This window comes from Schistocerca cancellata, chromosome 5, assembly GCF_023864275.1.
Source record: "Schistocerca cancellata isolate TAMUIC-IGC-003103 chromosome 5, iqSchCanc2.1, whole genome shotgun sequence".
NCBI classification, from domain to species: Eukaryota; Metazoa; Arthropoda; class Insecta; order Orthoptera; family Acrididae; genus Schistocerca; species Schistocerca cancellata.
In genome coordinates this window covers 697,269,072-697,284,737 of record NC_064630.1, presented here as the reverse complement: position 1 = coordinate 697,284,737, position 15,666 = coordinate 697,269,072, and the positions used below count along the sequence as shown (strand labels likewise).

At 43.8% G+C, this 15,666-nt stretch overlaps 1 protein-coding gene across 1 annotated transcript in view; it reads right to left on the bottom strand.

Moving 5' to 3' along the window:
- Positions 1–12,443, bottom strand: part of LOC126187963 (cytotoxic granule associated RNA binding protein TIA1) — a 1,542,843-nt gene extending 1,530,400 nt beyond the window's left edge. Inside the window, exon 1 of the mRNA XM_049929345.1 lies at positions 12,387–12,443. The gene's annotated coding sequence lies outside the window, so the exon portion shown is untranslated. The remainder of the gene's footprint in view (positions 1–12,386) is intronic.
- Positions 12,444–15,666: the final 3,223 nt, after the last annotated feature.

Genomic DNA, 15,666 nt, shown 5'->3' with positions numbered 1-15,666 from the left:
CCCAACCTTTCTCGTTCCAGTTACAAACGTTTCCCAAGTTTTTCTTTATTCATTATGCAACTCTGTGTTGTTAGTTTGTTAATAGAACAGTGATTACAACACACACTTCTGTTCAAGCGGAGACTCGAAAATGATTAGCAGCAATGTAATCCGAATGTAAGTGAATGTACCATAATTTCATTGGCCACTACAGCAGTTTATGGCAAGAAATATCTTGCCATTAGTCAAAGGGAAAGTACCATGACGAATAAAACAAGTTAAAAAAATGCTACCTAACGTTATGTCGTCAAAACGGCAAAATATAGGAGCCCTGTTATGGCTGTGCAGTATTCATTATCGTCTCCATCATGATCAACATTAAAGATTACGAAAATTGTTCCGGCTTCAGGGATCTCAGAACTGTTCTTTTCATCTTTCTTGTATTCTTCCTCTACTACGTCTTCCTATGGCTTTGTAATTATATAAGGGGAAGCCGAATGAAAAGGAGTTAATATCTTTGTCCCACTGTGACATAAGACGGTCAATGCCTTTACGCAAAAATGTTTGCTGTTGCCTACCGAAGCATGATTGTACTCAGGCGTGCAGGATTGCACCTGTTCGTTCGAAGCAGATTGACAGCCACAAATGCCTCCTTCTGGGCTCTAAACATTTTGAAATATTGTGGTGAGAGATCTGGACTGTGTGATGTAAAATGGTTCACAGCGATACTTCTGCTGCGCACTCGAAACAACCTTGGCAACATCTGAGCTTGCGCTCGTGTTGCCAAGGATGTTTCGAATACGCTTCATAAATTTCCCTGGAAAGCCCTTACGCATCCTTCATAAAGTTTTGGTCGCTCCCAAAGTGATTTTCATGTTTTTATAGCTCTGAAGAAATCTTTGTGAACATCGATTTGGTTCGGACGAAGAGGCGCACACCTGGGTGCCATCATGGTTCCGCAAGCAACAGCAAACATTGTTCCATGAAGGCATTGACCGTCTTGTCTCAGAGTGGGATAAATGTATTAACAGGTATGGCAATTAATTTGGAGATAATGAACGGTTTACTCTTTTCACTTGACTGTCCTTTTTTGGATTACATTGTTGGCCACTCTATCAATATGATCTAACCACATTGTTTGGTGTGTTTCAATTTCTTGTAGTACTTTCATTAGTAATACTCACCTTCATTTTAGATCTATCATTTTTGCTGCCTGGATTCTTCATTTATTTTTGGGTCGGTGATCGACATTACTCCATAAAGAATTATGGGGACTGTCATGGTTCTAATATTGTATAATGGACGCTAGATTTTCCATCTAAGAATGGTTTGTTACTGGAGGTAATGTCACTGTATTTGCGAAATTAAACTATAAATAAGGTATTTAAAGACATTAATCTCTTAAAAAAGCTGGCCTCTTATTTAGAACATTGCCCTTCTGAAATATTTATGGTGTGTCTTAGGTGTAGACATTCCAAAATCATACTTTTTTGTTACCAAACATAGTCTGTAGGTCGTCTTTTGTAAATCGCCTTCAGATTCTGTTATAACTGCTTGGACATCTGCGAACAGAAAGTTCATGTTTCATAGTTACTTATTACACTGCAGAGCAAACTATATGTTCCAGTAAAGAATGATGCTCAATAAAGTAGGTGATAAAGGACATTCTTGGCTGAAATCTTAGTTATCAGAATGCTGAGTTACAAGGAAAACAATGTCTTTTTTCGGTGACAGTAATTACCTTCTTTCCAGGTGTGTGTGTGTGTGTGTGTGTGTGTGTGTGTGTGTGTGTGTGTGTGATTTCAGTAGTTAATTATTTATACGTTAATGTTAAGTTAAAAAGGCGAGATAATGTCGTGTTACTGGCCAGATTGTTCACACTTCCATCGCAAAGGATAACTGTTCAGCTGGCGGCCGAATAAGTCCGTTGAGACGGAAATGCGCGGCTTTTTACGCTGTCGTTGCGACAACGCGAACTTGGTCTGCAGCTATCGCCTTTAATAATTTAACGGTTCCCTCAAGTTGAGATCTCAGCAGTCACCGAACTACGGAGAAAGGGAGAATTACAACGGAGGAGAGATAAAATTAATAGCGACTACTTGTTATCAGAGATCTCAATTGGCCGTTCCCTGCTCGCAATCGCCTGCGTTTAAACAGCGTATCGTATGCGGCTGCCTGCCTTAGCTATTCCAAGAGATGCCACGCCGACCTGTTAGCGCACGCGACAAGCGAACAGTGCAGGAAGCCAACTGTTCGAAACAAAACGGCAATAATGAACTACCAGCGCAGGAACGAAGCGGAAATCTCGTAAGGTCGTTCTACCTCCAAGTAAGCGACAATGCACGGTTATTCGTAAGTACGAGGGCAGTTCAATAAGTAATGCAACACATTTTTTTTTTCTGAAACAGGGGTTCTTTTATTCAGCGTTGAAATACACCAGGTTATTCCCCAATCTTTTAGCTACACAACAATATTTTCCAACGTAATCTCCATTCAACGCTACGGCCTTACGCCACCTTGAAATGAGGGCCTGTATGCCTGCACGGTACCATTCCACTGGTCGATGTCGGAGCCAACGTCGTACTGCATCAATAACTTCTTCATCATCCGCGTAGTGCCTCCCACGGATTGCGTCCTTCATTGGGCCAAACATATGGAAATCCGACGGTGCGAGATCGGGGCTGTACGGTGCATGAGGAAGAACAGTCCACTGAAGTTTTGTGAGCTCCTCTCGGGTGCGAAGACTTGTGTGAGGTCTTGCGTTGTCATGAAGAAGGAGAAGTTCGTTCAGATTTTTGTGCCTACGAACACGCTGAAGTCGTTTCTTCAGTTTCTGAAGAGTAGCACAATACACTTCAGAGTTGATCGTTTGACCATGGGGAAGGACATCGAACAGAATAACCCCTTCAGCGTCCCAGAAGACTGTAACCGTGACTTTACCGGCTGAGGGTATGGCTTTAAAATTTTTCTTGGTAGGGGAGTGGGTGTGGCGCCACTCCATTGATTGCCGTTTTGTTTCAGGTTCGAAGTGATGAACCCATGTTTCATCGCCTGTAACAATCTTTGACAAGAAATTGTCACCCTCAGCCACATGACGAGCAAGAAATTCCGCACAGATGGTTCTCCTTTGCTCTTTATGGTGTTCGGTTAGACAACGAGGGACCCAGCGGGAACAAACCTTTGAATATCCCAACTGGTGAACAATAGTGACAGCACTACCAACAAAGATGTCAAGTTGAGCACTGAGTTGTTTGATGGTGATCCGTCGATCATCTCGAACGAGTGTTTTCGCACGCTCCGCCATTGCAGGAGTCACAGCTGTGCACGGCCGTCCCGCACGCGGGAGATCAGACAGTCATGCTTGACCTTGCGGCGATGATGACACACGCTTTGCCCAACGACTCACCGTGCTTTTGTCCACTACTAGATCACCGTAGACATTCTTCAAGCGCCTATGAATATCTGAGATGCCCTGGTTTTCCGCCAAAAGAAACTCGATCACTGCCCGTTGTTTGCAACGCACATCCGTTACAGACGCCATTTTAACAGCTCCGTACAGCGCTGCCACCTGTCGGAAGTCAATGAAACTATACGAGACGAAGCGGGAATGTTTGAAAATATTCCACAAGACATTTCCGGTTTTTTCATCCAAAATTGGCCGAGAAAAAAAATGTGTTGCATTACTTATTGAACTGCCCTCGTACCTTTGAGGTTCCAGAAGGCTACTGCGCGGAATCTACAAGACATACAGGGAAGTTACACGTATCAGTGGATGGAGCGTCTCACCATGTTTCGATCTGTAATACGTGCGGGATCGTAGTTGCAGACCTAGCCACTAGGGAGCAGGTATGTCAGAACGTGTAGACGAAACATCCGCTCCGATTTCTGACATCGGATTAGTACTCGCCTGCGCGCAGGCAACTCAGCGAAGAAATTTGTTGTTGTCGCGTTCACGCATCTGTTCTCCCTGCTGTAGTGACGTTTCGCTCCTCACAATCGTTGCACATGTTGAGCAGCTAAAACACTGTTCACATTGCGCACCATGCGGAAAACACACAGTGGTGGCCAAAATATTCCGAAAAACTGTCACTTGTCCTCAAGGTTGCCGGTCACTGAGAAAAATTTGAGTTCTTTCGTAGCGAAACTCAAGTGCCTCAAGAAGCGGAAAATGGCATGTGCATCGCAATGACACGACATTGGAATCAATAGAGCCAACGTCTAAATTCGCCTCTGTAAGGTAGTTTTTTTTTTCCATTTTTGACACAAAAACTTTCCTTTTGATTCAATCATAAACGGTTTTGGCCTTAAAAGGCCGTCTTCATGTGCTACAACAGAGAAAAGGAACGTTTGTAATAAGATCTGACACAAGAACAATTATTTCTGATAGATCTGTTTCTGATCTTCGTAAAGGGCTATTAACACGCATATGGTCTGTACCTACGGGCGGCATTTGGTGAAAAAATGTTCATGTATTGTTGGCTAAACGTAAAATAGGAAATCACGGAATTTTAGAAAGTGATTCAGTTGCCACTAGCCATGGGTTTTAAGGAACACACAAGGCCTTCAAATACCCCGCAAAAGATTTTGGTATTGTCTCGCTCTCTATGCACAAACTATTGGTCTTTCATGAAAAAACGAACAGGATATTTTTGGTCGGAAATTTATTGCAGTTAAATTCTGTGTTCAGATACGTTTTCGCTAGAGCCCCTAGTTTTCCAGTTATTCAAAAAGACCTACAAAAGTCACCTTTAAACTCGTTTTTCTTGACTAACTCTAAAACCATAGTCTCCAGCGAAAACGAATCCCATTACAAATAAAACTACATTAAATCTCCTCCATTTTTCTTCTATAGAACTAATAGTTCGCCCATACAGTGTGGGAGAATATGGCAATCTCGCGTATAGATTTTGAAGGCGTTGCTGGTTGCATAAAAACTTTTAGATAGGGGGCAGCTAAAGCACTCTGCATGCATACAACCCAGTGTCCTTTTCCTTTCCTACTCTTTACGCTAGATACGCGCGTCTTGTATAAGACAATTTTCAATCGTAAAATGCGACAAATACTGTAATGATGTTACATGAAAGTGGAATGCAGGTCGTTAAAACTGTGAAACCTATTTTAAGCAGAGTGAGGTCCTTACAGTGAAAGAGACAGATTACCAATATTTATGATACATTTTTCGTGCCTGCCTGCGCTGCACGTCGGGCAGCTAGGTGTTTACAGGACTGAACGTAAGCTTAGGAGAAACGACAAGGAGTGCAAGACCAGGATAGTTCCCTGTTGCAGCTCTGTGGCACACTTCTTCTGCATATGAGGTATTTACGTTGGTTGGGTAAAAGTTTTTAACTAAATTTAGCCAGTAGTTATCAACCACTTACATGTTAATAGCACTGTACTAAGCTTACAAGTAGTCCTAATGAAAGTATTTGTTTCAGGTCTTAATATAAACTTTTCTTTTCTCTATTGCAAGTATCTCAAGATGGCCATTGAAGACCGAAACCGGTTATGATTTTCTCGTAAACAAAGTGATACCGTCAAAAATAAATAAAATAGCATCTTACAGAGGTGAATTTGGGCGTTGTCTCCAGAGATTCCGTTTCCGTCGTGCCAGTGAGATGCAACTACCCCTCTCCTTTTCATTCATTTAGTGAGGCACTTAATTTCCGGTACGAAAGCACTCTAAATTCTTAGTGACTGGCAGCGGAATACAGCAACTTGACGACACATGACAGCTTTCGGAATGTTTCATTCACCACTGTGTCCTTTTTGCGTCGTGCATTGTATGAACAATCCAGGGTCATTCATATGTACGTCTCTTTCCCAGATTTGCCTCTTTAGGTAAGAACTTAATCGTCCGATCGGGGTTTTCCTGTAATAAATGCGACAAAAAAATGAGTAGTTGTACAGTTCGTCGTCTGTCACCTTCTGCCATCGTGAAAAGGTGACAACGGCGTAAGGAGCTATCCTCGTAGGAAGATTTTTTGCGTATTGATTTCAAAACTTTTGCCGAGAGCCAGCGGCAAGTCATATAAAACTTCCTCACAGAGCGGCAACTATTTATAACAAGCTGGAAGGGCACCCAGTTCAAATACGAGGGGGGAAGGAATAAATCACCGACAACAGTACACGAAGCGACTTTATTGAAACCGTAAACAACCGCGCATGTTCGTCGAGGACCAAACTTTGGGCCGTCCCCTACATCTGTCACTCCAGAGACGCCCGCAAGTTACGAAACCGAGCCTCAATTCTACACGGGCAGAGCTCTCGGCCAACTATCACAGCATACTGGCAACTGAGAGAGGGTATAAAGTAAACGCCGTGAGTAGTTAGTGCTGACTAAGAGTCATTACATTCGGCCAAGGTGCACATAAGTAAGTAAAGTATTTAGGACGGTCTGAAAAACTTGTAAGGGCGTTGCAAGGAAGGTTGTGCTGAGAAATATTTGTTAAGGAAAAACTCCGATACGATACGCCATCTCCGAGTTAATTGACACTGAAGCTAGCCAATCAGGCCGTTGTGCACGCAAATTCAAGCACCCGTCGGACATAATTCGCAGTTGTACTCATAGCATAGATGACAGCGCACGACACTGCTCTGCCTTTGGCTCGGGTTCCATCCTTACTACCGCCCCATGTCCAATTTCTGTACAGCCCTCTTGTTCGGTTTTAAGAGACCAAATGGAAAACACGTTTGGCGACACCGTCTCTATCGGGCAGCCTGAACTTGCGCGCCCTACGGCCTGGTTGACTAACTTCAACGCTAATTTAGTCGGAAACGCCGCCACGTATCGAATCTTTTCTTAACAATAATTTCTTAGTACAGCTTACGCTGTAACACACCATCTTTTCTGATTGTTTCTGACCAGCCCATGTATGATGTTGTACATGTAATTCAAAACTAAATAAAACGGGTAACAGTGGTGTCCATAGGCAACTAGGCATGGTCTCTGCTTGCTGCTACGGGATAACTTATCTCAGTTGTGTCTGGGCTATAGAGACGAATTCTGAAGACCATTTTTTTAGGATAAAAGTCGTTTCATTGTTCGTATTAAAGTCTGAATAGTGGTCAGTTCAGTTGAATTGCCGCACTGTCATAAAAGACTGCAGAAAAGTGAATTCAAAAGTTAAGTAACTGTGTTCAGTGAACGTAACTAGCGATTTGAGGAGTAAAATTTTATCCAACTACAGCTACAGGCTTCATGTAATCAGTGCTGAAATGACCTTAGGCGTCCCGAAAACGCGTGAATCGTCTCACAGATTAGAGTGGAACTGAAACCACCGACGAATGGCGTACGTGATTAAGAGTTACAGAGACTATATTCACCATAAATTTATAATATGGTACGTGGCATTTGAAGAACAGTTGCAAATACTTACAAGATGCATAGTTAAACATGTTCGGCATTTATGTGTGCACAAGGGTTCGCTTATATTAACTCAGGAATGCCTCTGCGTTACCGAAAAATTTATCACGCAGAATCAGCTTTCACACAGATGTTATCCGTCGTTTTACCATCATGGTTACATTCTCAGTAAGATGTATAAGTCTTCATTTATGTGAGTGTGATTTTATATGTTTGTTTGTGTGTGTGTGTGTGTGTGTGTGTGTGTGTGTGTGTAATTACTCGCTAGTGAAAACCTCACTGCGTCTGTTAAGAAAAACAGAGTGGCACAGTGTACAAGTGCCCTCACGAGAAAACACCTTGCTGTACCTACGGATTATCGTATTGCCCCTTCCACCACGTTTAAACGATAGGACGAGGCGAAACTGGAAACAACAGTGAGTGATTAAATTATTAATTTTAAATTTAGAGGAAACATTTGGTATTAATGTAGGATTAAGTGGTTAAATTGGCTAGCTCAGACACTTTGACGCTGAATGGTTTGTGGTCTACATTTATTGTGCGTGTTAATCAAAACCATCCGTTCAGACATCCATAAAACTCATGGACAACCTTGCATGTCAGTGTGTAGCGACTGACCTTATCGTGCAGGACGATTAAAATCCCGAGTCGAAAACCTACTGCATTCTCGGATTACGCATCTACTTCTCATCGATCTCTACACGTTCAAACATTAGAGTGATGTGAACTACAGGAAAAAAAGAATCACTAAGATAATATTTCTGAAATGAAAGTAACACAGTAGCTATTACAATGGCATCGCATCTAAATTAATTTGTATATCGAGGACACCGTGTACATTTCGTCATATACAGTTACATAGTAGAGTTGGCACTATTACCAAAAACACCAGGGTCTTCTGCGTCACGAAACTGCACAGAAACTCTTACAGCCTATAGTGTAACGCCGAACTTCAGACAATGACACTTAGCAGAGCAACGTTGACATTACCTCCTTCTACCATATTTCAACGGTACCATAGCACGAAATATCGGTGGCTTAACTACAGTGAAAATAATTTCCGTTAGATGCACTACACTACCTTTTGGTATGTAATCGCGCAATTCAATTACGAAGTGTGGCGAGTTTCTCATGTGATTATTTCCTGAAAAATGGGTAGAAATGACATGTTTTGTACTAATACAAGTGGCTGGAACAGATTAATCCTGTAAGACATTAAAACGCAACCGATTACCTTACGATCACGCGAACGAAATCCAACTTTACTAATTACTACTTTTTATCCTTATGTCTTGTTACAAGACTGTAAAAAAGCGATGTATCTAGCAGCTATGTGTCCTTTACAGCCTAATTAAGAAATAGGGCAATACAATGGCTATTAATCTAAGGTTATTAGTTTTATTTATAGCATGACGATTTATCGTGTAAGAAATTCGCCATGCCTACTAGCCGGAGAACGGTTTCCAAAACGCACAGCTGTTCATTATGCAGATAAAGATGGAAAAGAATCCAGCTAATAATGTACTGTAAGATTACGTCTGAAAAACGTACTGCACTCTTGTATTGTTGAATTATTCAACAGTTACACGATCTAGCTGCAGATACAGAGAGTTTGACGTGTACTATTTTCTGTAAAAAAACACTAATACAACAATAGATTTAGACATTCATGAAATTGAAAATGGATCGTCATACACATAAATCCAACAATGCCCTAATATAATTAGTCATGAGTGAAAATTGTGTAATTCTGGAGTACTGAACTACTTGGCGCTCGTCCTTCATTTTTTATAAGTACATCAGTTCGAAACGAGATAGTTGGTCGTGCCATTAGCGAAGAGATTCTAAAAGCTGGTAGGTAATTGTTAGCAGTGTATAATTTCCTTTGTTTTAACTACCTGCCACGGCAAGTTTACCATGTAACAGTTTTTGTTCGGTAACTACACAATACACATCAGTGGTGTTGAAAAAACAGTCTCTTAAACGTGTAGTAAAAGTACACACATGTCTGAAAGATAAGTGTGGTGTAAACTACGAGCAGGTGGGTAGCGTATTTTTACAGTCTCGTATTACTCAACAACGTAGCGTTGTTCCATCGATTGACGACACGAGAGCGTGGTTAGTCGTAGGTGGATGTATTTTGTTATGAAAGTACTTGTAAAGGTAACAGTGTCGCTAGAGTAAGAGAAAAGGATGCTATTAATACCACATAGCAAAATTAGTCATATACACACGATATGAGACAAAATGTGTACGGGAAACTTCAAGAGTGTAACAGGAAGAATGAGTCGGTTAAGAAATTCATTGGCATTTGTTACTACCGGTACTAACTACAGGAAAAACTTTGACTCTTTTAAACATAACCCGAAAACGCACTTACTCAGTCAGAGATTAACTGTCGGATTTAAAACTATGAGCAGTTGCGAAATGAGTTGTCTTTTATTCGGATTATTGAACTGCACCACACAAGAACACGTGAATATTGCTAAAGATTTCGGTGAAAAGGAACTTTAAAAAGTAATCAGTGTCAGTAAGCGACGTGAAACGAGAGATCTTGTGACTACAGAGCAAATCAGTGACAGACAAGTATAGGTAATTATACCTGAATGAACGATAAAAAGAGTTGGATGTGAAACAGATTGGCATTAATGGCTAGTTATTACCAGTATTAATTATAGGACCGACGTCGTTTTGATTATACGTGTTCCAGTAACGCGTACAAGATTTACAGATAAATGGGCGGGAGAAAAACTGCATTGTTAGCAGATGCGTAGTGAATCGTTACATTTCCGTATTATTCGATCACTTTCCGTTCTTGGGTCATTTGACGAAACGAATGTTAACTACAAGAGTAGCGTCGAGTTGATTAAGCATGTCGCAAAAATCCAATTATTTACTAGAAAGTCAATGGGAGGTGAGAGAATATGAGCAGGTATGTATGAACAGTCCATTGTTTCATTCCAGTGTAGTTACTACTTATCAAAATGAATAGTATATACAGAGACCGAAAACCGGACTGCAGAACAACGCGGTAACACTCAAGAAACACCAGGCTCAAAGCGCATTGAATAGTTCACATGAATGAAAGGAAAAACAAGCTGTCTGAAAAACTAAGAACTGGTGTGTACGAATGGTCTGTTGTTAAGTTCCGGTATTATTAATGTACTTCGCGTTCTTGTACCGTGTTAAAGAACCACTTGCAAAAGTACATCGTATCGGCAGAGACCAAAAAACGATCTTATGACTAGAGACAAAAGTGATAACAAACACGAGTCACTAGACAAAATAAGCATTGGAAAGTTAATGTGGCCAGCTACCACCGGCTATAAAAGCAAGTGACGTCAAGTACATCGCAAAAAAAAAAAATGCTTGCATTGGCTAAGAGGCAAATATGCACCTGGAAAACTATGAGCAGGTGTGTACGAACACTGTATTGTATATTTTTGTATTATTAGTATAATTTGTGGTCTTGTGCTATGTTAATGAGTTATCTACATAACTAAATAGCGTCGCCAGAAACAGATAAGACGATGGCCATGTTACAATACAGCCCTGTGATGATATGCTCGAAGCATCGGACAAAACAAGCATTGGAAGGTTCATGTGAATGAGAGGAAAGACGACACGTCTGAAAAACTAAGAGTTTGTGGCTACGAAGAGTGTATTGTTCGATTCTACGTTACTTTCTTGGGCTATATTAATGGGGCTCTTGTAAATGTTACCGTGGGAGATCGAAAGACGATCTTGTCATTTTAGAGCAAAGTGCTAAGACACACAGATCACTGGACAAAAGGGCCAGTGGAAAGTTCACGTGGTCAGTTACTATCGATACTAATTGCAACGCAACGTCGAGTTAAGCGCGTCGCAAAAAATGAGTGCGTTCACTAAGAGCTAAATACGCACCAGGTATGGGCAGGTGTGTACCAATAGTGCATTGCTACGTTCTGGTGTTATTAGTCTAGTTTGTGCTCTTGCGCCATGTTAATGAACTACTTTTAAATACTATCACCAGACACAGATAGACAGATGACCGTGTTACTATAGAGCAATGTGATAACGTACTGAAAGCATTTGAGAAAGCGAGCCTTGGGAAGTTGATATAGATGAAAGGTAAGAAGAGACGCCTGAAAAAGTACTGGTGGGTGCGAATAGCGTAATGTTTCGTTTTCATATTATTAATCTGCTTTGCTCTCCTGAACTGTGTTAGGAGACTACTTACAAGGGTAAATGGTATCGGCAAAGACCGGAAAACGATCTTGTGACTATAGAGCAAAGTGATAATACATACAAATCAGTAAAGTAAGTGGATATAGGAAAGTTCGTGTATTACTGGTATTAATTGCAAGAGTAACGTCAAGTGTGTCACAAAAGGGCATGCAATGACTAAGAGGTAAAGAAGAGTGTGAAAAATTACGAGCAGTGTGTATGAGAAGTGTTCTGTTCTATTCTGAAAACATTAATCTGCGTTCTTGCCCCACATTAAGGAACCACTTATAGAAGTAAATAGTATCGCCAGAGATCGAAAAATGATCTTGTGTCTGTGAGCACAGTGATGAAACATACGAATCACTAAACTAAAAGTTAATGTGGCTAGCTTTTATCGGTGTTAATTGCAATAGTAACGTCAAATATGTCGCAAAAAATGCAAGAACTGATTAACAGGTAGATAGGCCTACATGTCTGAAACATTATGAGCAGGTGTATACGAACAGCGCATTGCTACACTCATCAGTCTGCGTTCCTGCGCCGTGCTAAGGGACTACTTTTAAAAGTAAATAGTATTGCCAGAGGATGAGGGTGCGACTATAGAGCAATATGGCAATACACACCAAAGTTCGTGTGGATGGAAGGGAAGTTTATGTGGATGAAAGAAAAAACGAGTGAGCTGCGAAACCTATTGACAGTAGTGGCTAGTTATTAGTGGTATTAATTACGAGAGCAGCGTCGGCGCGAGGGCGCTATCGATATTCGATTATCGCTGGCTGGGGCCGTAGCGTCGGCAGGGCTCGGCACGTGGTGGCCGCAGGTGCGGATCGCGGCTTACCTGACTTGTTGGCGGACGCGGCGGACGACGCGGAGGCGGCGGCCGCGGCGGCGGCGGCTGCGGCGGCGGCGGCCGTCGCGTGGTTGAGCGGGGGCGGCAGCTTGCCGTTCGCCTCGGCGGGGAACTTGGGCTGCGACACGGGCTGGTGCGGCGCCACCGGCGGCAGCGGCACCGTGGCGGCGGCGGCGGGGCCCGCCGGCATCATGAGCGTCGACATGGCCAGCATGGGAACGGTCGGGGAGCGCGAGCTCAGCGTCACCGGCAGGTAGGGCAGCAGGCTGGCTGCAGGCATAGAGCTACTCGCGAACAGAACACGCGCCTCCGCCTGGCCTCGCTCCGGCTCCGGTCGGCTACTGTGCGGCGGCTGCTGCCTGCTGCTGCTCGCTCTGTCTGGGCTGCGCGCGCCTCGGGAACGGCGGGCGGGCGAGAAACCGTGGCACGAGTCGGGCGCCCACGCTAACGGCGGCAGCTGCGGTCGCTTCCTCACTGCACGGCCGACCGCACCGGCGTCATCGTCGCAGCAGGTGTGTGCGTGTGTACGAACGTGAGAGCGGGGGGCGGTGTGGAGTTGTGCGGCTGAGGTGATGCGCAGTTGGCCGTCGGTCGCGGAGGTGCGCTGCGCCGGCTGTGCTGCTGCTCACTGTTCCGCGACTGCCACCACTCTGGCGCTCGGCGTCGCGCCGCTGTGGTCCGGGGGCGCCGAAGGGCGCCGAACGCGCCCGAGCCGGGGGTGGCGGACGCAGCCGAGCGCCGCTGGGTGGCAGGGGGTGCCGCCGGGTAGGGGAGAGGGGGTGGCGGCGGCGGCGGCGGGCGCCGGAGGGGCGGCGGAGGGGAGGGGAGGCGCGTCGCGCGCGCGGGGGCGGCGGTGGCGGCGGCGGCGGCGGCGGCGGCGGCGGGGCCGGGGGCGGCGGCGCTCCGGCGCTGCGCTGCCCGGCCGGCAGAAAGCCGGCGACCACGCACGCGAGCGGACCGCCGCGTCGCAGCGCGGCGCAGCCGCTGCGAAGCGTACGTGCTTCTCAAAGGCGATTCGCAAACGCGCTCTCAACGCGGGGACCAATATCTTTCGCAACACTCATTCTAACATCCTAGCTCCTTCTCCTTCAGAATCGCAGTGCAGAGGGTGAGTTATGTAAGCTACAAATGCACAAAAGAAAATTAGCGATCCGCTTCACATATTTTCAAAACTCATACAAGAGTTCAGAAGTTCTCCATCCTGACAAAAAGGGACAAAAATTTTAATCAATTAAAAAAAATGGTCTAGCAGATGGGACCGAAAGACATAAAAAAGGTTTTGAAGAAGACGTTATTACTAATGTTGAAACCTAGGTACACGATAAAGTTAACCTGAAACTGTAGGCTGTATATCCTTATATATACAATACCAGTTGCTGTCGCTGCTTAAAAATGTTAAAAGTCATAAAAAAGACCTCTGTATAGCCCACAAATATGAGAGAGGTACAGGCGACTACGACGAAGGCCCTAAAGTTTCTCGGTCTAAAAAATAAATTAATCTACATCTACATCTACATTTATACTCAGCAGGCCACCCAACGGCGTGTGGCGGAGGGCACTTTACGTACCACTGTCATTACCTGCCGGCCGCGGTGGCCGAGCGGTTCTAGGCCCTTCAGTCCGGAACCGAGCGACTGCTACGGTCGCAGGTTCGAATCCTGCCTCGGGCATGGATGTGTGTGATGTCCTTAGGTTGGATAGGTTTAAGTAGTTCTAAGTTCTAGGGGACTGATTACCTCAGATGTTGTCCCATAGTGCTCAGAGCCATTTTTTTGTCATTACCTCCCTTTCCTGTTCCAGTCGCATATGGTTCGCGGGAAAAACGACTGCCGGAAAGCCTCCGTGCGCGCTCGAATCTCTCTAATTTTACATTCGTGATCTCCTAGCGAGGTATAAGTAGGAGGAAGCAATATATTCGATACCTCATCCAGAAACGCACCCTCTCGAAACCTGGACAGTAAGCTACACCGCGATGCAGAGTGCCTCTCTTGCAGAGTGTGCCACTTGAGTTTGCTAAACATCTCCATAACGCTATCACGCTTACCAAATAACCCTGTGACGAAACGCGTTAAGTACAGTTGCAATATACCACACAAGCTCTCATGACCTCTGCTGTATTTACTTCATAATTCCGGGCTAATAGGCCATAGTCGATGTCTAAACCTTTCTCCTAACGTTTCATCCCTCATTGCGAGAGGCATCTTCAGATATGCAGCTGCTTTACATATGAAGATTTCTCGCGCAGTCTGAGATGAATCTTATGGACTAATAGGCCAGGGTCGATGTATAAAACTCTGTCGTCACTTTCCATCTCCGACGGCGGGAGACATCTTGAGTGGTAATGCCGCTTTACCTCTGATGTTATCTCCTCAAGTCGGAGACGAAATGTTAGCATAAAGTTTATACATCGAGCACTGCATGTTAGCCCAGAAGTTTCAAGTGAAGTCGCAATGTACATGGTGAGTCGCGCTAGTTGTTAAAGTCGGGCGGAGAGGGGTTAGAGGGCAGATGCAAGACTAAAACTGTCATTTTTTATATAACTGCGTTGGTCAGTTTCGAGATCTTTCGTGCTACAAAAAATAAAATTTATGGATTGTACAAAAAACTTATCATACCACAGAAAACAGTTGGGCAACCACTGATTTCTAGCACTCTACAAGAATTCTGTTTTCAATAAAGAAATCTGTACTCCTTTTTCCAGGGGAACGGGGGGGGGGGGGCGGTGAGCGCAACAGCCTCCTCTTGCCCCCCCCCCCCCTTTCCCCCTTTGCGGACGCAAGTCGGTGTCATCTAACAAAACTTCAGGATTCGTTTCAGATATTAGGGTCCAAACGTTCTCTTCTTGATGAAGTGAAATGACAAAAAAATATCTAAACATAAACGAAGAACATAAAGCTTTCCTAAGAATGAGGTAGCCGATAGAACTGAATAGCATAAAAAAATTAATACACCTAGGAAGGTGATGGGCGTACATGAGATTACGACGGAGGTCCATAATTTCTCTAATTAATTAAAAATATAATGGCTTTTTAATAGGTAATGTACGCGGTCGGCCACTTTTTCAGCTTGTTACGACTTACTGTATAACTTACTGCAAGCTCATCATCGCAAGAATGTGTTACAAGAACTTTACTTTCTGGAAAATGTAGGGTTAGGCATATCATAACGAATCTTTTGTGAAACCAAAATATCGTTATGATTTAAGTTACCGATATTGTACTCATTTGTGTTATCCGTGAAAAATTCTAAATTTTTGTCTGTCAAATTC